At 39.6% G+C, this 23,005-nt stretch overlaps 1 non-coding gene across 1 annotated transcript; it reads right to left on the reverse strand.

The window, feature by feature from the left end:
• Nucleotides 1–9,198: 9,198 nt before the first annotated feature.
• LOC143411929 (small nucleolar RNA U13) lies at nucleotides 9,199–9,301 on the reverse strand. Its single transcript, XR_013092931.1, has one exon. It is a non-coding gene; the product is annotated as a small nucleolar RNA U13 (small nucleolar RNA).
• Nucleotides 9,302–23,005: the final 13,704 nt, after the last annotated feature.

Genomic DNA, 23,005 nt, shown 5'->3' on the forward strand with positions numbered 1-23,005 from the left:
ACTTATGGCCATTTGTTTATCTCTTTACCTCAAACAAAAATAAAAGCAAAAGACAATGGAATTTTTGATAGGGACATCTCATTGAATTCATAGATGACCTTAGGGAGTATTATTTAGTCTTTCAATCCATGAATAGAGGATGTCTTTCTATTTATTTAGATCTTTAATTTCTCTCAATTTTCAGGCATAAGAGTTAGATTTCCTTGGTAAAGATTTTTCTCCTAAGCATTTTTCTATTTTTAATGCTATTGTAAGTGCAAATATTTTTTAAATTTCATTTTTAGATATTTTTTTGTTGGTAGTGTATAGAAATGCAACTTTTTAAAATATTTATCTTATATTTGCAACATTGCTGAACTTACATATTAACTCAAATAGTTTTGTTGTGGTTTGTTTTGTTTTGTTTTTTTCAGTGTTGATGATCAAACCCAAGGCTTTGTGCACATTAGACAAGCAGCCGTCCACGGAGCTACATCCCCAGCCCTTGCTGTGTATTCTTTAGGTTATTCTGTTTAAAAGATCATGTTATCTGTGAAGAGAGACAGTTTTACTTCTTTCTTTCCGATATGGATGGCTTTTATTTCTGTGTCTGGCCCCAGTGAGCCTGGCTTGAAATGCTGTTCAATGTTGACCAGAAGTAGCCAGAGCAGATATTCTGATGTTGGAAGAAAGTATTTAATATTTCACCATTAGGTACAATATTAATTCTGGGTTTTATTAAATTTAGGAGCTTCCCTTCTATTCCTAATTTTTCGAGTGTCAAGAATAGTGATAGATTTTGTCAAATGCCATTTTTGCAGCTATTATGATATTTCTGTGGTTTTGTCATTTAGTCTATTGACTGATTGATTTTCCTAGATTAAATCAATATTGCATTCCTGGGATAAACTCTGTTTGGTCAGGGTATATAATCTGTTTTCTAGGTTGCAGGATTTGGTTTGCTAATATTTTCTTTTTTTTTTTATTGGTTGTTCAAAACATTACAAAGCTCTTGACATATCATATTTCATACATTAGATTCAAGTGGATTATGAACTCCCATTTTTACCCCAAATACAGATTGCAGAATCACATCGGTTACACATCCACATTTTTACATAATGCCCTATTAGTAACTATTGTATTCTGCTACCTTTCCTATCCTCTACTATCCCCCCCCATCTTCTCTCTCTACCCCATCTACTGTAATTCATTTCCCTCCTTGTTTATTTTCCCCTTCCCCTCACAACCTCTTATATGTAATTTTGTATAACATTGAGGGTCTCCCTCCATTTCCATGCAATTTCCCTTTTCTCTCCTTTTCCCTCTCTCCTCATGTCTCTGTTTAATGTTAATCTTTTCTTCCTGCTCTTCCTCCCTGCTCTGTTCTTAGTTGCTGTCATTATATCAAAGAAGGGGCTGGGGATGTGGCTCAAGCGGTAGCGCGCTCGCCTGGCATGTGTGCGGCCCAGGTTCTCAGCACCACATACAAACAAAGATGTTGTGTCCGCCGAGAACTAAAATAAATAAATATTTTAAAAATTCTCTCTCTCTCTCTCTCTTTAGAAAAAAAAATAGAGAGCTATTCTCCGAAGAACAACAACAAAAAAGAAGACATTTGGTATTTATTTTTTAGGGATTGGCTAGCTTCACTAAGCATAATTTGCTCTAGTGCCATCCATTTCCCTGCAAATTCCATGATTTTGTCATTTTTTAGTGCTGCGCGTAATACTCCATGGTGTATAAATGCCACATTTTTTTTATCCATTCATCTATTGAAGGGCATCTGGGTTGGTTCCACAGTCTAGCAATTGTGAATTGTGCAGCTATGAACATCGATGTGGCAGTATCCCTGTAGTACGCTCTTTTAAGGTCTTCAGGGAATAGTCCAAGAAGGGCAATAGCCGGGTCAAATGGTAGTTCCATTCCCAGCTTTCCCAGGAATCTCCATACTGCTTTCCAAATTGGCCGCACCAGTTTGCAGTCCCACCAGCAATGTACAAGAGTACCCTTTTCCCCACATCCTCGCCAGCACTTGTTGTTTGACTTCAGAATGGCTGCCAATCTTACTGGAGTGAGATGGTATCTTAGGGTGGTTTTGATTTGCATTTCTCTGACTGCTACAGATGGTGAGCATTTTTTCATGTACTTGTTGATTGATTGTATGTCCTCCTCTGAGAAATGTCTGTTCAGGTCCTTGGCCCATTTGTTGATTGGGTTATTTGTTATCTTATTGTCTAATTTTTTGAGTTCTTTGTATATTCTGGATATTAGGGCTCTATCTGAAGTGTGAGGAGTAAAAATTTGTTCCCATGATGTAGGCTCCCTATTTACCTCTCTTATTGTTTCTCTTGCTGAGAAAAAACTTTTCAGTTTAAGTAAGTCCCATTTGTTGATTCTAGTTATTAACTCTTGTGCTATGGGTGTCCTATTGAGGAATTTGGAGCCCGACCCCACAATATGTAGATCAGAGCCAACTTTTTCTTCATTCAGACGCAGAGTCTCTGATTTGATATCTAGCTCCTTGATCCACTTTGAGTTAACTTTTGTGCATGGTGAGAGGAGGGGGTTCAGTTTCATTTTGTTGCATATGGATTTCCAATTTTCCCAACACCATTTGTTGAAGATGCTATCCTTCCTCCATTGCATGCTTTTAGCTCCTTTATCAAATATAAGATAGTTGTAGCTTTGAGGATTGGTCTCTGTGTCCTCTATTCTGTACCATTGGTCCACCCGCCTCTTTTGGTACCAGTACCATGCTGTTTTTGTTACTATGGCTCTGTAGTATAGTTTGAAATCTGGTATTGCTATACCGCCTGATTCACATTTCCTGCTTAGAATTGCTTTTGCTATTCTGGGTCTTTTATTTTTCCATATGAATTTCATGATTGCTTTATCTATTTCTACAAGAAATGCCATTGGGATTTTGATTGGCATTGCATTAAACCTATAGAGAGCTTTTGGTAATATCGCCATTTTGATGACGTTAGTTCTGCCTATCCATGAACAGGGTATATTTTTCCATCTTCTAAGATCTTCTTCTACTTCTCTTTTTAGGGTTCTGTAGTTTTCATTGTATAAATCTTAAGATCAATAGTGTCAATGCTTTCGTTTTGGATCTTAATAATTTATTATTTTCTTTTTTTTCTTATTCAGTTTACATAAACTTGTACTTTTTGGTAACTTTTCAAAGAATAGACTTTTGGTTTTGTTGAGTTTCTCAATCGCTTCTCTATTTCACTCATTTTCATTCTCACCTTCATTATTTCCTTCCTTTCGCTTGCTTTACATTTATGTTGTTCTTTTCTTTCTAGGTTCTTAAAGTGGAAAGTTATTTTTTTATATAAGCATGTACAGAAATAAATTTCCCTCTGAGCATTGCTTTTGCTACATCCCATATGTTTTGGTATATTGGGTTTTTATTTTTTTAATCTCAAAGTGTTTTCTAATTTCCCTTGTGGCGTCATCTTTGACCCATCAGCTGTTTGATTCCCACATATTTGTGAGTTGTCCAAATTTCTTCTGTTTCTGCTATTGATTTCTAATCTCATTTCATTATGGTTGAAGAACATTCTTTGTATGACTTCAGTTCTTTTAAATTTACTGAAACTTCTTTTATGAACTAAAATGGTCTATCCTAGAACATGCTCTTTCCACACTTACAAAGAATGTGTATTCTGCATTTATTGTGTTAATCTTCTGTCTAGTTGTTCCGTCCATTATGGAAAGTGGCTTATTATAGTCTCCAACTAGTATCATTGATGTTATGGTTTGGATGAGACAATTCATGAAGGTTTAGAGGAGAAATGACTGGGTTATAAGAACTGTAACCCAATCAGTGAATTAACCCCCTAATGGGATTAAACTGAGTGGTAACTGAAGGTGGGTAGGGTGTGGCTGAAGGAGGTGGGCCATTGGGGTTTATGTATATATTGGATCTCATGAATGGAGTCTCTCTCTGTTTCCTGATGTGTTGTCTTGAGCACTTCTCTCCACCACACCTTTCCACCATGATATTCTGGCTCACTTTAAAGCCCAAGGAATGGAGCCAGCTGTCTATGGACTGAGATCTCTGAGATCATGAACCCCCAAATAAACTTTTCCTCCTTTAAAATGTCTTTTGGGGGGTTGGGGTTGTGGCTCAGCAGTACAGTGCTTGCCTAGCACGTGCGAGGCCCTGGGTTCGATCCTCAGCACTACATAAATATAAACAAATACATAAAATAAAGGTATTGTGTCCAACTACAACTAAAAAAATAAATATTTAAAAAATGTCTTTTGGTCACAGCAGTGAAAAACTGACTAAAACAATTGAACTGGCTATTTCTTCCTTCAATTCTGTCTTTTTTCACTTTTTTATATTTTGGGAGTCTTTTGGATTTTGCATATATGTTTTTAATTGCTGCATCTTCTTAATGAATTACATAAGGTTATTCATATTTTCTATTTCTCTATTGGTTTTGGCATTTTGCGTCTTGTTCAGTTCAAAGCTGTCATAAGGTTTTTCCTAACATTCTCTCATTTTTCTTTTACTACTATAGGATGTGTAATGGTGCCCACTCTTTCTTGATATCATTAGATGCTATCTTCTAGTTTCTTTGATGATCAATGTAGTCAGGAACTCATCAATTTAATTAATTTTTAAGATAATATTGTTTAACTTCCATCATTATTCCTACTTTTTCATTTAATTGATTTTTACTCTTAGAGTAATTACTTTCATTCTTCTACCGTCTTTGAAATTTGAAATTTGTATTTGAAATTTGTATTTCTTCAGGTTCTTATTATCAATGCTTAGGTCACTGATTTTCTATTGAAAATCTTTAAAAATGCATATTTTCTTCAAAGAATGATTATGGTTACATATCATAAGTTCCAATTTTATAATTAACTATGTTGTTTATTTAATTGAATATCATCATTGTTAAATTAAATTATGTTCTTATTTTTTCTGTGATTTATTGTCCAATGACTGGGTTCCTTATAAGTATGTTAGTTTCTTCCCCAATTTTTTTTTAAACGTATCTTATTGGTAGTCCTTTAACTTATTGCGAGCAGGGAACAGGCTCCATTTGTCTCATATAGAGTATTAACTCTATATGGTGTCAAAGCCTTAAATTTGTTGAGACTTGGTTTTTGTCTCAACATGTAGTCAGTCTTTGTGAATGTTCCCTGAGTATCTAAAGATTCATACTCTGAATGCTAAATCAATTTTAATTAAGTTGGTGGATAGTGTTATTCAGATCTCCTATCTTTACTGATTTTTCTATATAAGGCTTAAATCAATTATCAAGAGAAGCATGTTAAAATCCTGACTATAATGTGCATTGGTCTTTTCTCCTTTAATGTATATTTCCCTGTCAGATTTTGATTCATAGATTTTACAATTCTAGGTGCAAATATATTTAGGATTATTATGTGTCTTTTTTGTTTGTTGTTTTTGTGTTTTGCTGTGCTGGGGACCAAACTCAGGGCATCACACACGCTAGGTAAGTGCTCTACCACCGAGGGACACACCCAGGCCCTATTATATTATATTATATTAATCTTCCTGGTGATTCTTCCCATTTATCTTGATGGCATGACGTTTTTGTACAATTCTTTGTCTCAACGTCTACTACAACTGATATTAAGATAAGCACTCTGTGTTTCCTATGATTGGTGTACCACATATTTTTTTATTTAATTCTGATTTAATCTATTTGGGTTTCTATATTTAAAATATGTCTCTTATAAGTGTGCCTGTAATCCCAGTGCCCCAAAACACTGAGGCAGGAGGATTGCAAGTTTGAGATCAGCTTCAGCAACTTAGGGAGAAGGGCTGTAGCTTAGTACTAAAGAGCCCTTGGGTTCAATCACCAGGATAAAAAAAAAAAATTGTTTGATCTGGCTTTTTTCATCCAATATGAGAGCCCCTTTAAATTTAAACATTTCATCCACTTAACTTTAACGTGATCATTTAGATCTTTGTGCTAAGTCCACGTCTTCCTATTCTTTCTGTTGATCCCTCTTCATGTTATTCCACTTGATAGGTTTTACCTGTTGTGATGTCTTTTGAATATTTATCAATATCCAGTTTTTCCTCTTCTATTGAATTTTTAATTATACCTCTTTATTTCCTTTTATTCTTTTTCTATAATGTATTCATTGGATATTTGATTTCTTCATTGATAATCAGTTCCTTAAACCTTATAACAGCCATGAGATTGTCCCAATAGGTGGCAAGTGCAAAGTTACTAAAAGAAGGGTCAAGACCTAACTGTAAGGTACTCTACCATAAAGGGGTGTGAGGCTTGGCACAGTCAGCAAAAGAGTTTAGAAGACTTGAGCAGAGAAATGGAGGCAGAGCTAGAGACTGGTGTTGGAAGAAAAGGCAGACAGGAGTTTCAAGACGGAGGCGGTGGTAGAGAGGTGTCTTGGATAGACTTTCCAAAGATATACAAATGGCTGTGGGAACATGAAAAGAGGCTCAACAGCACTAGCCATCAGGGAAATTAAAACTGAAACTACTACAATGAGATACTGCTTTACACTAATCAGGATGGATGTTGTTAAAAAAAAAATAACCAAAAGGTGGAAGCAACCTCAATGTCCATCCTTGGAAGATTGAGCAAGGAAAATGTGGTGCGTACCTATGATGGACTATTGATCAGTTTTTAAAAGGTAGGACACTGTAGTAAGTGAAATCAGTCAGACATGAAAGGATAAATATTATACCTAAAATTGCCAAATCCATGGAGACAGAAAGTAGAATGGTGGTTACTAGGAGCTTGCTAGAGGAGGCAATGGGGAGTTCATGTTCAATGTGTACACGGTTTCAGTTTGACATGATGCAAAAGTTCTGGGTGTGAATGGTGGTGATGGCCACACACCAATGTGGAGGGACTAAATGTCACTGCGATATACACTTGAAAATGGTTCAAGTGGCACATTGTATGTTCGATATGTTTAAACCATGATAAAAAGAATAAAGTGCCGGCAAGGGCACTGCATTCCTTATTTTACTAATGAGAAAAACAAGACAGAGATCAGGGAACTTGCTCAAAGTTGCAGAACTAAGGAGGAATACAATTTTCATACTAGAATTTGCACACACAACAGCGAGTTCAAAGCCTATGCTCTGTACCATTAAGTATATGGTGTCTTTCAAAGACATCTATTATGGTAATGTTTATAAAAATGGAAAAATAGAAATAATTTAAATATCCAAAAATATGTCGCCGTGTGGATCATCCATTTAGTGTAGTATAAAACTATTAAATATGTTTCTGAACATTTTTCTAATGGCATGGATAAATAAATAATTTACTTATACATTCAAAGGGGGAAATACCAATATATAATAATGAACTTACAGTATGATTCCAGGTTTTTTTAAAATTATATACATTTAGTTTAAGTATGTTTAAGCATTAAAAGAAGGGATTATACCCAAGTTGAAATGAATTTATTTTGGAATCATATGATTATAAATGATTGTTTTTCCTCATTCTTAGTATTAGTTAGTATTTTTGTATTCATCATCTGTTGTGACACTCGAATAAACCAGTCAGGGTCACCCCAGGTGAACTGGGCTGGCACACAGAGACAAATACCATTTTCCTTGGGTTTTAGGACGGCCCCTCTGACCCAGCTCCCACAAAGGAGGCAAGGCAGGCAAGAAAGAGAAGGAGCATGCCTCAAACCTGAATTTTATTAATGGGGGGAGCTAATCCATGGAACATTCAAAAGGGTAGGATTACAACAAGCAGGTGGGTGTAATTCAACCCCATCAGGTATCACCCTCTCCCAGAGCTGCACCTTTCTTATTCCATCGGAGGTAAAGTCCACTTGCATTGCAGGGTGCAATTCCAATCCACGACCTCTTTACTCTGGACTTAGCTCCTGTGCATAGCTCCTGTCCAGGGCGGCCCCCGACAATTATCTAATTGCCATGTATGTCAGCTTTCCATGATTACAACAAACACCTAAGATAAAGTGGTAAAGAGGAAAGTCTATTTTGACTCATATTTTTGGAGGCTTTAGCCCTTGGTTGGTTGGCGCCATTGCTTTTGGGCCTGTGGCAAGGCAGTAGTACCTCAGGATAGGGAGTGCATGGTGGAGCAAAACTCTACTCATCTCATGGCCAGGACACAAAAAGAGAAAGAGGATGAGCTGGGGACCCCTGTTCTCTTCAAGAGCACACCCCCAATGGCCTATCTTCCTTCCACTAGGCCCCACCTTTATAGGTTCTAGTGCCCCCCCTTAGAGCCCAGGCCAGGGACAAGCCTTAAACACAGAGACCCGTGGGGGCATTCCAGATCTAAATGGGAGCACTGAGAACAAGTTGCCCCAAATTTAGTAACACCAACAGTTCATGAAAACCTTTCCTTTTCCTCGCTGTTTCTGTGGGTCAGAACTCTGGGACAACTTGACTGCATCGTTCTTTGCCTGAGATTCTCCTTCAGATCCGTCAGCTGTCAGCCCGGGCTGCAGTGACGGAAGGCTTAACTGGGTCTGAAAGACCCACTGTCAGCGCGGCTCACTCAGATGGCAGCAAGCCAGGTCCTTTCCATGGCTGTGCTTGAACATCCTCATAGCACAGCCGCGGACCTCCCCCGGGACTTTTCATGACCTAAAGTGTCACACACTGCTACTTCGGCAGTGTCCCACCAGTCACACAGACTTCCCAAGGGAATGAATTCCAGGACGTGAGCATCGTCTAGGACGTTGACTACCATGGTCTCACACTTCGTGAATGAACTAAAGTGGAATAACGTAGAATCAGGATGAGAAGTGTAGATTTGGGAACAAGACTGTATAGTTCAAACCCAAATTCATCAGACTCATTATCGCTTTATCAAGTATCAAGATGGATAAAAGTCTAAGTGACACACTTAGCCGATGGGTGTCTCATTTTCTTCATCTATAAAATGAGGATGAAAAAATCTCCCAGAATTGCTGTGAGGTTGTTATTTAATGAGTTAATATACATAAAACTCTAGAATTCCACCAACCTCATGGCGAGGGCCACATGGGTATTAACACGATTACTTACTATTTTTAACATCAGAGAACAGGGTTTGGGATGTGCTCAGTGGTGGAGCATTTACCTGGTAAGTGTGAGGCTCTGGGTTTGATCCCTAGCACCTAAAAAAATAAATAAACAAATTTTTGAAAAATAATAAAATCAGAGAATTGATTATGAGAAAAATAATTTGTTTTTCTTATTTTTTTTTATGTCAAACAGGTAATGTGCTGACATCATAGTAGGTTTGATGGAGACACGTCTCTTACAGTGGTGAGAAAAATCAATCATCATGCCTAGGGACCACAAAAGCATCGGGCATAATCATTTAAAAGTTGGTTGTATAGTATCACTCTTGTTATGTAAAAATAAATCTATACATCCATACTGTTGGAGTCAGCTTTTTCACTACTGTGACTAAATAGACCAGCTAAATGATTAGATGAGAAAAGTTAATTTGAGGGCTCATAGTTTCAGAGGTCTCAGTCCATAGTCAGCCAGCTCCATTCCTTGGGCTCAAGGTGAAGCAGAACATCATGGCGGGAGAGTCAGCTCACTTGATGATCAGGAAGCAGAGAGAAAGAGAGAGAGAGACTCCACTTGCTAGACACAAATATGTATCTTAAAGCCAGGTCCTCAATGCCTCACCTCCTCCAGCCATACCCTACCTACCTTTAATTATCACTCAGTTCATCCCATCAGGTGAGTAATTCACTGATTATGTTAAGGCTCTCACAATGGAATCATTTCCCCTCTGAGTGATCTCATGTTACCTCACACATGAGATTTGGGGGATACTTCACTTCAAAACCATAACACATACAAAGGAAATTCACCATTACATTAATGTCATTTACCTCTGGGTTATGGGATTATTAGGTATGGCTTATTTTTGTCTTTCTACTTTTGTGATAGTGATGTTTTCTATAGATTTACCATTAATTTAAAATCAGAAAATAAATAGACTTGTAAATATTTATTGTACAATATTAAATATTCATTTAATTGTCTAGCTATCTTGAAAATGACCTATTTAATAAGATAAATTCTAGTCCCTCATCTCAGACTTGAAATAAGGAGCCCAAAGCTAACATCAGCAAAACAAAACAAAACAAAACAAAAAAAGCTATACTTCTGTTAGACCACGACACAAGAAAAGACCACTGACTCCAATTAAAATCAAATTAAAGCAAGCTTATTATTTCGACCGGCCGGGCTGCCTTGCCCATCAAAACCGTGGGAGCCAAGGACATCGTCGAGGCTTCTTTGCAGCCCAGTTTTATAGCCCAAAAGGTTACACAAAGGGGGGTTACAGATAACAACACTCTGAGGAGCATAACACAAGTTTACATTTTTGCTGGCCCCGGCATCAGAATTTATGGAGATCTTAGAGACTCAGAGAGGTTCGTTATCCGGCCAGGGAAGGCCAGAATTTATGAGGCGTCACTAAGGTTTAGGAAAGGGTTGTTATCTGGTCAGGGAAAACCGGACATGGGTGAGTTCAGGGCACGGGCAGGCATTCTAATCAGCTTTACATCAACTAATGGCCAGGCCCTACAGACATCCTAATATTTTTACAGAAAACAGAAATGAATCCTTCATAACTTGTGACAAGCTGGCTTCTGATCTAATGAGAGAACTAGGCTAGGTATGTCACTTCACCCACAGTTTGGTCGTGTTATTTTCCCAACAAGCTAAGTGTGTACTATCCTGAAATGGCTCACAGTTCAGTAAATATTTATGGTGCCCCAATAGTGTGCTAAGTACAGTAGGGAGCATTTGAGAGAAATAAGCCATGCTCTTTATTTTAATATTTGTCAGAGAGAGTTTGATGCTGTGAGGTTTGTGATTCTCTGTGCCTTTAGTTTTTTTACACTCAGTCCTGAAGAGGTTGTCCCACTTTCCCAAAAGCTGATTTTGCCCTATAGCTAGCCATCCTTCAGCAAAGCCAGATAAGGTAACAGATAGGTAAAGTTTGTCCAGTATCCAAGCTGAACACAGGATAGGAACCATGCGGGCTAGATGGTCAGGATCAGATCCGGAGGGTGGTTCTGTTTGGCACCGTGTGGCTTAACTTTCCATTTTCTGCTCTCTTATCAAGAAAAAAGATATCATGCTGGGGATGTTGCTCAGTAGTAATGTTTGTCTAGAATGAATGAGGCCCCAAGTTTGACCCTTAGCACCACAAAAACAAAACAAAAACAAAAACAAAAACAAAAAAACCAGAAACAAAACCCAAGATTTTGACCTACTTCTATGATAAATTGAGACAGTCAAATATTTATCTTTATTTAAAAACATCCCTCCAGCTGAGGGTGTAGCTCTGTGGTAGAGCACTTGTGTTGCCCTAGATTCCAATTTTAATTTAATTCAAATAAAACAAAATAGATTTCTTTTAAAAATAAAGCTGCTCTGGAATATGTTAGTTTTGCAGAAAAGTTGTAAATACAGTAGACAGAGTTCCCATATACCTCCCATGCCGTTTCCACTAAAGTTAAAATCTTTCACAACCATTGGAACATTTGTCAAAAACAACTCGACTCCAGGCATTCTTTTGATTTCTCCAGCTTTTCCACCGATGTCCTCTTCCTATTCCAGGAGCCCATTCAGAATCCTTAGTCACCTCCAACCTTTGACAGTTTCTCAGTCTTTTCTTAGTTATCACTGATGCTGTTCAAGTATTTTGTGAATGTTCCTCAGTGTGCTTAGCATTTTCTCACAATTAGACTGAGATTATGGGGGTTGAGGAAGAATTCCCAAAGACGAAGCACCCAAGAGGAAGCTTTTAAAGCTTCCTCAATGCCTTTGATGTCTATGCATTGTGAATTTTCAAATGGTAAAGGTATGTCTTGTGGAACAAATTTCAAGAGGGGAAAAAATGTCCAAGTGTATTTCCCCTTGATCTCTTATAGGTGATTATCTCAATTGTATTTTCTAATCAGGTGACTGAGTTTGTCCTCAACATTTTAAAGCGGACTCAGCAATAAGAGACTTATTATGGTTTGGATCTGGAATGTCTCTGAAAAGTTTGTGTTGAAGTCTCGGCCCCCAGTGTAGCAATGTCCAGAGGGGGGCTTTAGGGAAATGACCTGATCAAGAGAGCTCTCATCTCACCAGTGGATTGACCCACTGACTGAATGGATTGCTGAGCGGTGGTGGAAACCGTCAGCAAGAGGGCATGGTTGGAGGAAGTAGTCACTGGGATTGTGCCCTTGGGGACTATTTCTGTCCCTGGCCCCTTCCTCTCTGTCTCTCTCTATCCCCAGCTACCATAAGCTGAACAGCTTTCCCCCACCATGCTCTTCCATCATGGTGCTCTGTCTTACTTCAGGTCCAAAGCAGGTGGAACCAACTGACCATGGGTTGAAACCTCTGAAACTGGGAGTCCAAATAAACTTGCCTTCTCCAAGTTATTTGGGTCATAGCAACAAAAAAAGCTGCCCAACACAGAGTCTTTGACCTTCTTTCTTATCTGAATACTCCCTGTTAACTAGAAGCAGTGCAGGAGCTGGAGTCACAAGCTCCCTTTAGATGGATTGATAAAGTGTTACACACTGATCTAAAATAATTTGGCTTCAAGGTCCTTTTTGGTGGATGGCAGTACCTGGAAGGGTACAGATGCCTCCTGCCCAACCACTGGCCTACCAGGTGTCACATTAAAATGAGAGCAAGAAGCTGGGGTGTAGCTCAGTGGTAGAGCTCTTGCCTAGCATGTGTGAGACCCTGGGTTGGAGCGCCAGCACTGCTAAAAGAGAGGGGTGGGGAGAGAGAGAGAGAGAGAGAGAGAGAGAGAGAGAGAGAGAGAGGGAACACCTTTCTCTTTGGCCACATTTTGCAATATGAATCAACTTTTATTAGAAAGCAAGTAAAAAAATCCCAACCCTCTGACCCCTTCTGTGATTTTGGTGGGATTCTGTTCTCTTTTCTTTCAGATACTGCAACAAACAAGCTGCAAGAAAGTTTCCCTACTGTGACTGTGTCCCAACAATAGAGCAACTGAATCAAAGACAGAATCCTCCAGGGAGTGGGGTTTAGATCTCCAGTGCTTTCTATTCTACCCATGAAGGCCAGAGATGCCAACCATATATGTTGAACCCCAATTGTTCTCTAGGTGAAAAATCAGTTTACATATCCCTTACCCAAGAGCAGATTTAGATATAGGTATTTTAAGTTGCTGAAGTCCCTCTGGGCTGTGGACTCCTGCCAGAATTCTCAGATATTCACCAACCACCCCTGGTATATCAGTTCCTGATTAAGAGATTTTAAATACTAACTAGAAGCTTTAAGTGGAGATAAATTTTACCTGCACATATTATTTTGTGTGGGAAAGCAGAACCGTATGAATGAACTAATTAGAATATAGTGTGAGAGGAGCAGATCAAGACCTGGAGCCTTGGGTGGGTTTCTGGAGGTGGCCATCTTACACGGAACTGCAGAGGAGAAGGGATATTTATTAGGAACCAAAAGGAGATGGAGTTTCAGGTCGAGAGAGCAGCTGAGAAAGGATTGGGAGGCAGGAGAGAGTTGGGTATACCTGTGGACTGGGATCTGAGGTGCAGGGCCAGGGAGCATGGAGGTTGAAAGGGAATGGAGAGCTCATCTTGAGAGTCACACCAGACTGAGGAATGAGGAGTTGATCCCATGGGAAACAGCCGTTAGAGAATCTCAAGTAGCATTCAAAGTGCACGGTCGGTTTGGGATTTTGAAATATCTCTGGCAGTCACACAGAGGAAAGGAGAGAGCGAGAAGGAACTGGAATTATGGCAGAGAATTAGAAGTTGCTTTTCCTAAAAGCACTGACTCTTCCCTTGGGGCTGCAGAAACCCAGTGGGTAACTAGAAGCAGGATAAAGCTGGACACCTCTACCTTCATTTTGTATCTGTCTTCAAATTCCTCTCCGCTCTGCACATAGGTATGTTAATCATGTTAAGGTATGTTCATCTAAAAACTGGTAATACAAGATTTATTTGCCCTAAATTTACCCAATCTTTCTGGTCCCCTTTAAGACTGAGAACACAAAGTTAAGAGTAGGTAAGATATTTTTAAGATTTACAGAGAAATTCAATGGCCAAATTTTATTGCTTCCTGTTCCAGACCATAGAGTGGGGCCCAGGCATTGCCCCACAGATTCCTGGAATTCTAGAACCTTGCAGGCAGATCACCTCATGATGAGACTGCCCCTCTAGGCAGGAACAGTTGTCTCGTGGGAACCTGATTTCCACCTCCCAGGATCACAGGACTGTATCTATCAAGATACACATCCTCAGCAGCAAATGGAGATTGTCCCCTCAAGTGATAAGGACTTCTCTAGAGCCACCTCACCGAACCAGAACTGAGATAATGATCAACCAGACCATAGTTTGACCCAGACCATTCAGTTATGTATTCCTCACCCATTGCCCCAAACTCATGTCATTGTCCCAAGACAAGGCTGAGATGCTTGATCTCACTTTACCTTCCCAAATGGACATATTGGTTAAAGTCCTTTCCTTTCCATTACTTTTCTGTTTGGTTTGCAGGGCAAGTGGCTAGGCCTGCTTTGTTGGAACCTCCAGGGTCGGACCTTGGAGCTGGAACTCCAATAGCAGAATCAGGGTGAGCAGTTGGAACTCACTGTAATCTAGTGAGACAGAAAGATAGACCACCCATAGGCAACCAGGAAATAGGTCTTGGAAAAGAAAAGGAGGAAGAGAAAATTGGGAAATCAGACTTCTGACCCCAGCTGTTCCAAGCCACAAGGACAGTTCCCCTAGACAAGACCATCTGTAAAAGTTATTTCCTCTTGTGCCAACAGACGCCCCCATTCCCATTCCTTTGCTAATAAATTCTTAGCAATCACTTTTTTCTTTGCTGAAGAAAACATAAAAGAGAGAGTTGATCTGTCCCCATATCCCACCATTCACCTATAGGGACAGATCAAACCCATAAAAACCCCTAGACGACAGACGCCCTGGGCAACCTCTCTTGGGACCCTTCTTCTTTGGGAGCTCTGCTTTCTTTCCTTGTATTACTCTAATAAACCCTGTTCCTTTGCTTTCATGCTTGTGTCCTTGGATTTCATTCTTCCATTTCACGGGACAAAGAACCCAACTATTCACATTTTGTGTTACACCAGCAGTCTGTGTCACAGTCAAGACACAGACCTTGACTGTGAGGAAGTAGCAGCAAAGCGACCTTTTTGACGTTCAACCCCAGGGCTGCAAAATCCCCAATGTACTTCACTAATCCAAAGAAAGAACCCAGAGGGCTCCACAGAGACGGTTGGGACATTTTGTTACTCATGTGCTCCTCAGTGGCAGTGGCAGGTTGGGACAAAATGAAGGGCTACTCTGTCTATAAGCAGGAGGAATATACAGAATGGGTTGCATGCCCAACGCACAGATGGAGTTCTTCAGATGTTTTATGAGAACATTCTTTGACTTTACAACCAAGTTTGCTCTGCTTGGATCCTAAAGATCTACCACCTAAAGATGGTAGACAGTTTTCCTTCTCTCCTTCTTTCATTAGCACATGCTTTGGAGTCCTCCCTACCTCACTGGGAACAAGATCTCCTAGACACTGACTTGTGTTGACCCCGATGCTGGAGCATGGAGTCTATGCTGGTCTCGATTTTACAGACTTTATTTCTATGAAGTCTTTCATCCTCACAACTTTACAACGTAGGTGTAATTATCATCTCCATTTTAGACACAAAGAGAAAAAGGCCACTTAAGTTTGCCAAGTGCCTTTTTAGTATGTCCCGTGCACATTTTATTTGTTAAACCTGGCATCCTGAGTCCCAGAAAGGTGAAGCAAAGTTGTCCAAGATACCATAACTACCGAGTGGCAGCTGGGGGATTGGCCTCAGCTCTGCCCCTGCTTGTGCCTGGCTGCCTCTGCAGGTGGGACAGGAAGACTCTGTGGGGTGGAACCTCGGCTAGTCCATCAGAGATAATCTCAGGGTGCCTTCATCTACCCTTTCAATCTGCACATTCTCAGGGGCATACTTAGAACAGTTCTGCAAACCTCTTATAAGCCATCTGAATGCTTAGAGCAAATTCCATGCCCTGTGACTAAGTCACTAAATCCCCTGAACTCTGAAAGTTTCTCTGCCCTAAGGGTTCAGAACCCTTTTAAAGGTTTCCAGTTCCTCCAACCAATGGAATACTGTAATTAGGAACTTATTCAGGCCTGATCTGCAGACGATATGCCTTCATGCTCTATCTACCTGTTGCTACTGGCCTGGGATATAAAATGCAGTTTAAACAGAACCATTTTAATAGATTTAATAAGGTTTCACCTGAGGTACAAAATACAATTATACTTTCAACATTAGAATGTTTCAAATGTTCAGCAAATGAATGCTAAGTATGGGCAACACAATGAGGTACAGGGCATGATTACTACCCGAAGAGATTAGGACCCTAAATGGTTTCATAAAAAAAAAAAAAAAAAAAGAAGAAGAAGAAGAAGAACAATGTTCTGCTGTAAGGATGAATGTTGTAAGGAGGGGAATGTGGAGAAGGCTGTGAGAGTCCAGAGCCAAGAGTTCCTCACATTGCCCAGGAAGAAATTGGGATCATGAGATCTTGGCTACACTAAGGGTAACCTGAAGTCAGCCCCCTCAGCATTGCCTGAGGACTGGGCCCCACACAGCCCTGGAAATCAGGCCCCGCCTGCATTTTAGTAAGGTCTTCCAGTAAGTCCTAGGAACAGCAGGCCTGAGGACATCAGGTATGGAACAATGAGCAACCTTCCCACCAGAGAGGTTTAGTGGATCTGGAAAGAGAACTAGCTTTCCCTCTGGGGTCCAGCAGAAAGCCAAGCCCAGGCAAAGGCATGGACCTGTGAGAAGAAATAAATTCAGGAAATAACCCTGAACATTGGTACCTCTAGAGCCGAGCCCAGTGGTACATGGAGAGTGGTAGATGGGGAGGACTCCAAGGCCGGCAAACAGCCTACGGGGGGGAAGCTCATGCTCAGCTTTATTGCCATACTGAAGAGCTTGACTCTTCTAAATAAAAATTTTCAAGCATATAAAAAAAAGTCATAAAAAGGGCAAATGAGTACAAAGTATAAATCAAGCATTATAGATGCATCCTCCCGTGTATTCCCATCTACCCCCCTTTCCTGGACCCAACCATCGTCCAGAGTTTTGTTGTCACCTTTCTCATATATGCTTTTATAATATTTGCATACATGTTTGCACATCTAAATAACACAGGATTGCTTTGCATGCTCCATTACTAATACATATTTTACTACATGAAAAACACGTATTTTATTATAACTTTATTTTCTGGTTCAATATTATGTTTTTTGAGGTTTGTCTGTGATAATACATGAAGCTCTGGTTAATTTGTGTGTGTGTGTGTGTGTGTGTGTGTGCCTGCGAGCCCTGGGGAGGGAACCTGGTCCTTGCACATATTTGGTACATGATCTACCACTGAGCCACATCCCCAATCCCATGGTGAATTTATTTTTACCTCTCATATAGTTCTTCCTTGGATAAATATATCACCATCTATTGTATAAAAATGCTCTTAGCATTGAAGCCCAGTGGACATATTCCCAACCACTACCTATCCCTGCTGCTGGAATTTGTGGGAAGCTGGTCTTTTTTCTGACTGGCATCTAGGACAGTCCAATAAACCATTTTATGTCAGAGAATCCTTGGTTTTGAGAGTTGGCTTTTAAGAGTTATTTAGAGATCTTGAATAATATTCCTTGATATCTGTTTTTAAAATTACTCTGTCAGGATTTGGTTATTTTTTTTCCCATGTGATTACCATGTCTTTTTCTGGACTTAAGCTTTAAATTTTAATACAATTAAATAATTCCACATTTTCCTTTCTGTCTTGTGAATATACCTTTGACCTTATTCCCTATCTCCATATTATAAAGCAATCTTCCAGTTTTCTTCCAAAAGTTCGTATGTTTTCTTTTCACATTTGGCGTGTGATTGTACGTCTTTTCATGTTGACAGTCGGTTTTCTCATTGCCATTTACTGAAGAGTTCATTCCCTCGGAACTGTAATGTCCCCTCAGTCACAGGCCAGCATCACCCGGGTCATGATCTGCTGCTGTTCTGCCCTCTTAGCTGTGTCTTTTCCTGGTCTTGGATTACACAGAGCCTTTTAATAAGGGCCGACATCTGAGGGGCCAACAATTCCAAAAGCCCTAGCAATTCTCAACACTTAGCTCTTCCACGGTTACTTTGGATCTTGTCAAATTTCCCCCCCTACACACACACACACACACACACACACAAACACACACAAACTGACTCACTCATACATATTCACACATTTATTAAAGTGTTGATTTCCATTGCTCTGAATGTATGGAATAATTTTGGTGTGGCAAGGAGAGATTTGGAATCTTTAAATAGTCATCCCATCCACAAACATGGAATAACTTTTCATTTATTAGATATTAAGTCTTTCATATAAAGCTTTATCATTTTCTATGTAAAGGTTTTGCACATCTTTGCATTTTTAAGGAAACCTATTACAATTGTAAATGGTTTATTTACAATTAAACTTTCTAGGGTTTGTCAGATTTGTCTTCCAGGTGATTTGTGCTTTCAGAACAACTATATTTTTCAATGTGAATGGAATGATATTCTTATAACATCTGCTGAGAATCAGAATTGCTGATTCTCCTGTCCATCATTCAAAACTGATGCAACCAACCTTGCAGTAACTCAGTTGCTGGTCTGCCCCTTTTATAAAAATAGCTTATCTTCTAGTTTCACTTCTATGTCAGAGCAGCAACTTCTTTCACCTCTAAAAAATTCAATATATTTTGCTTTGCTTGGTGGCTTTTAGATACAACCAAGAGTCATCTCTGAGCGCTGGGCTGATTTGATTAGCCTCCTCTAGCATCTAGGGCTGAGGAAAGAACCCATGTAGGGGGCTTCTTCCATTTTTTCCAGAACAGTTTACAGATTTATTGCACATTCAATTTAACTGCCCTGAATTCATACATTCATGTCACTAGCATAGTTTCTATCTCCACCTAAGTCTTCATTACTCATTCTCTAACTCCCAGGAATATAAAACACTTGGAAAAGAAAAATTGTGCTTTGTCTTGGGGCTGTGGTCCTCCACTCTGAGAGAAGACTGGGACCCTACTCAGCTCTGGAAGAAGGGATCCCACAAGAATAGCACACCTCCTTGTCCACATCCCATCCCACACTGGTGTTGCTGTATTCCACCTCTCTTCATCTCTCTCTGTAGTAACTTCTTATTGCTGCTGTGACAAATAACCACGAACTTGACAGTTTAACCACATGCATTTATTATCTCACGGTTCTGGAGGTCAGAAGTTCTACAAGTTTCTCTGGGCTAAAAATCAAGGTGTCAGAAGGGCTGCATTGCTTTTGGAGCAGGACAAAATCCTCTTCTTTTTCTTCTGAGGTTGTCCATCTCTTTTGGCTAGTGGGCCCTCCTCCATGGATGGTAGTTGATTTCTCCCTGATTTCTCCATCACATCTTCTCACACTGACTTTCCTGCCTCTTTGTTTACTTATAAGTGCTTTCATGAATGCTTTGGACCCTGCTGGATAATCTGGGATTATCTCCCCATTTCAAGAACCTTAACACAATCATGTCATCTAGACTCCTTTGCTATGTGAGGTACCATATTCCAGGTTCCATGAATTAGGATACAGACATCTTTGGGGCAGGGTTGTTACTCTGCCTACCAGACTCCTTAGACAAAAGTTTTTTAAACACAAAACTATGACTCATTAGTGACTCATAGAATCAGCTTCATGGTTTGGAACCAGCATTTTAAAATAAAATCAGAGCACTTTGCTTCTAATAAAGTTAAGTATTTCATCAAGTAAGGGTTTATGTTGCTTCATGGACTGTGGGTTTCCTTTATATGTATGTATATGCTCCTGGTTACCAATATAAATAAAAAATGTATTTCTTACTGTGAGTTGTATTGGGAAGGGGATGGGAAGGTAAGCAACCATGGAACTAGCTAATAGCCTCTTAATTGGTCTTTCTGCCTGCAGGCTCTCCAATCCATCCTTAACACTGCTGCCAAAAAGTTCTTCCTAAAAATAAATTGGACATGTCATTCTGCTTACTAATCTTTAATGGCTTTCCATAGCTGAGCCAGTTATTCTCTGCTCCTCCAAATTCAATGTCCATGTTCCCAACCAGGAGCTGACCATTATGGGCTGCCTCAACCAGGCCCCTCCAATTTGCAACTCAGGTGTTCACACTGTCAGAGGTCAAAAGACTTATGGAGAGAGTAGTTTAGGGTAGTTTTTCTTTCAGTTTCTTTCCTACCAGTCAAAGCCAGCTTCATGGGCATCAACCTGTCCAGTCACAGAGTCTGCTCAAACAGCCTGCACATTTATTTTATATTGTGACATCATCTTGAAATTCTCACTGATTTTTGAATAAAGAGTCCTTGTTTTCATTTTTGCACTGGGCCCTCCAAATTATGTCACCTATTCTATATCTAGGGTGCATGTTGCAATGACAATCTTCTACCAAAAACACACTTTGAGAGTCATTCCCTACAACCACAGCTGTTGGTTCCAGTAACCACTCTTCCACCCACCTCTGCAATCCCAGCGGAGGTGGCAGCCTCCTGCTGTTATTGGCCCTGAGCATTTACCATCCCTTGTTCATTTTTCTCAATTCTTCCCACCTGTTAAAAGTTTCCATTTTTAAATTTACTTTGCCCCTTTCAAAAAGTGCCATCTGTTTCTTCTCAGGACCTTGGCTGGTAACCTCAGTCTTCGTGATACTACTCAACATCTTAACAGGATAAAGACTCCTCACCATCAGCCCTTGCTTGCTTTTTTAGCTGATCTGCCATGTTGCCCTCTTCATACTGTGACTCTGATGAGTCATGCTGTTTCCACAAATAGGCTATGCCGCTTTAGTATCCTATAACCATGGTCTTTAGTAGCCTGTAACCGCTAAAGTGATAAACCCTTAGCTAAACTAATCAAAAAAAAAAAAAAAGAAGATATGAATCTTTAGTATCAGGAATGAAAGAGGTGACATCACTTCGTATCTCACAGACATTAGAAGATCAATGGAGGAATGAAGAACAATATTCCAAATGTTTCATTAACAAATTAGAAAGACATAAAGTCCCCCAAACTTACTCAAGAGGAAATTAATAATTGAATAGACTGATATCTATTAAATAAGTTAAATTTATAGTTAACAACCTTCCTACAAAAGTCATTCTAGTCCCAGATGATTTCCCCAATGAAGTCTACCAAAAAATTTAAAAAGAGGGGCTGGGGTTGTGGCTCAGCAGTAGAACGCTCACCTAGTGGTGTAAGGCCCTGGGTTCAATCCTCAGCACTATGTAAAAATAAGTAAATATATATATACACATACATATATGTATGTATATATATATAGAATAAAGGTATTGTGAAAAAAAGTTAAAAAAGAAATAATACCAGTTTCACACAAATTATTCAGAAAAATAGAAAGGAAGGTAGCTCTTTCCAATTCATATTATGAGGCCAATACTCTGATACCAAAACATGAGGAGGACATTATATGAAAAGTACAGATCAATATCCCTTGTGGACAAAAGTACAAGGTCTTAATACAATATTAGCAAGTTAAATCCAGCAATAGGAATATTTTATACTGCCAAAAGGCAGGAAATGCTTAAAGAACACAAAAGTTGATTTGACAGTGCTCCTACTGGCCAAACCTGGGACAATTTGAGCATCAAAAAAGAATAAAGGCAACAATGGATTATAGCCTATGGACTAAAAGAGAACCCAGGAGTTTATACTAGTACCAAACGGAAAGGGAATGCTCTTTACAGCGCACACTTAACTACTGATCAATGTGAAGGAATAATTTAAAAATCTAGTTTTTAATTCTCAATATCAAGGAATTGTGATATCAAAGAATTAACATAGAATCATGAAGGACTGCTGAAATAATTGGATACATGTTATTGGATACTGGATATACTCCTGGTCTTGAAGTAGTGTGCTGCAATAATTATTACTCTTATTATAAACTGCAACAATTAAAAAGAATTTTTCAAATAGAAGTTTGGCAGAAAACACAAGCAAGTGACAAAATCTAACGTATGAGCTATTTCTACAAAAATTCTGCATCGTGCACCATCCCCAAAATGCAATAAATTATAAATGATGATCATTTATTTTTTGTAGCTGGCATATCTGTGAGTTGCCCGGAGTATGGCTGATCTAGGCTGGGCTGGACTGGGCGACTCTGCTGATTTTGGCTGAACTCAATTATCTGCAGGTCAGTTGGGGAGCTCTGCTCTAGGCTTGGGCTGGCAAAGCTTTTGCTGGGGAAATTTTGGTCACATGTCTCATTTAGTGTTCCAATGGGCTAGGCCAGACACATTCTTCTTCATGTACTAGCACAAGTGCATGAGAATAGCCCAAGTGCACAAGCAATCTCCAAGATTCTCCTTGCACTGTGCTTGTTACCATATGGTTTTTGTTAATCAGCTTTTTATCACTGTGTCCAAAATGCCTGACAATAACAATTTAGAGGAGGAAAAGTTTACCTGGGCTCACAGTTTTTTTTTTTTTTTTTTTTTTGAGAGAGAGAATTTTTTTTTATTATTATTATTTGTTTTTTAGTTTTCGGCGGACCCAACATCTTTGTTTGTATATGGTTCTGAGAATCGAACCCAGGCCGCAAGTATGCTAGGCAAGCGCGCTGCCGCTTGAGCCACATCCCCAGCCCTGGGCTCACAGTTTTAGAAGTTCAGTCTATGGTTGAACAGCACCATTACCGTAAGCCTGAGGTGGGGCAAAACATTGTGACAGAAGGGAGTGGTGGAGAAAAGCTATTCAGCTCATAGTGGCCAGAGGAGAGAAAGAAATACTGAGAGAGAGAAGGAGAGAACTTCCAAGGGCATACCCCCTCCCCCAGCCATGCCCCACCTGCCCACAGTTACCACCCAGCTAGTAGTCCTTTCAAATTATTGATTCATCAAATGAATGAATTTGCTGATTGCATCACAGCTTTCATAAGCTGATCATTTCACTTCTGA

The sequence above is a fragment of the Callospermophilus lateralis genome, chromosome 12 (genome assembly GCF_048772815.1).
Source record: "Callospermophilus lateralis isolate mCalLat2 chromosome 12, mCalLat2.hap1, whole genome shotgun sequence".
NCBI lineage: Eukaryota > Metazoa > Chordata > Mammalia > Rodentia > Sciuridae > Callospermophilus > Callospermophilus lateralis.